This window comes from Pundamilia nyererei, unplaced genomic scaffold, assembly GCF_000239375.1.
Source record: "Pundamilia nyererei isolate P.nyererei 1_Seehausen unplaced genomic scaffold, PunNye1.0 scaffold00031, whole genome shotgun sequence".
In the NCBI taxonomy this organism is placed as follows: domain Eukaryota; kingdom Metazoa; phylum Chordata; class Actinopteri; order Cichliformes; family Cichlidae; genus Pundamilia; species Pundamilia nyererei.
The window spans coordinates 8,176-9,615 of record NW_005187432.1 but is presented as its reverse complement, the minus strand read 5'-3'; positions in this window follow the sequence as shown (position 1 = coordinate 9,615).

Here is a 1,440-nt window from a genome sequence, read left to right as displayed (position 1 = left end):
AAATATCAAAGAGAAATTAAAAATACATGCTGTGGAAGAGTTCGGGTCTTACGAGGTTAAGGTTCACACTCCCTTGCTACCTACCAGAGTCCTCAAAGAGACAAAAGTTTCTTCCTGTGGAGCTGTCTGCTTCCCCCAACTTCCTACACCCCCACCATTTGTCTTATAGTATGAGTGTGAAACATGTTAAAATCCAGTGGCACCAAGGCATTATACAATAAAATAATGTGATTAATACATAAGTAAAAGAAATTCCTATACACTGTCAACTGTGATTGGTGTGTGCGAGTGTATTATGCTCAAGGAGCTTTTAACTGCACAAATGAGCAGATTTGTGAAGTTTAGCTTCAAAATGTGTTTTTATATGTTCATTATGATTTTGAAATATGCACTTGTAAATAGCTTTCTGTATGTTTACATTTCTGTGTGTTTGTGTGGAGCAGGGATTTGTGAGCACTCAAAATTCACACAGTGCACACATTTGTAAAATCTTTTTTTTTTAGATGATTTTGAGATGTATTATTTCCATAAAATATGCAACAGCCCAAAGAGAGTTTTACATGCATGTTTTTTTCTTAAAACCAAAACTCACTGAAGAAAATGAGTCACTAGTCCGTGCTGTTTCTTGATGTACCCGTGATCTTGTGGACTTATGACGGACTTGAGTCGCAGACCAAATATGGTTCAATACAAAATATGCTTAAAGCAAGTGAATACCTTATTTCTAGTGGCGACTTGTGTGGACTTAGTACCTTACTTACCACCTTAAAATACGAGTAAACCATTAAACAGGAGTAGCTACATTGTCTCACCTTGTTTTGTTTTTTCTTCTCACATAATAACAAACTGCTTCCACCTAAAGTTAAGAAATTAATCTGTGGGTTGGACCATATCAATAAAGCCATTTTTAGTTTCCCATTTACACATTATATATATTTGAATATTTTTAATATGTTATGTTTCATGGGTCATCTTTTTAATTTGCTGGTCTCTCAGAAAGGAAACTGTGTAAATTAAACTTTAAACTGAAGTCTATTTGTCAGCTCATTATTCTTTGTTGCGTTTTTTTAGGCTTTAATAGTTTTAACACAATTGTTTTTTGTTGTTGTTTTTAATTACAACATAAAGATCAATTTACAAAAGATAAGTACAGTAATGTGGGATCAAATAACAAAATCAGCGTTACGCAAAAATTTAAAACATGTATCTACACTCATCATATAACGTTTTTGGCACTGTGATGATGGAACAAATAGCCAAAACAAATAAAAAGTAATTTCAATGAAACATTAAGAAAGGCCGACTGGAAATAAACCATAGCTGACTGTAGAGTCCAGGATAAGCAGACAGAAGATCAAGTGACAATCCCAAAAAATTATAAAGAAAAAAGAAAAAAGAAACATGTGTACAGGGCTCAGGAGATACAGGAGGGGAAGACAT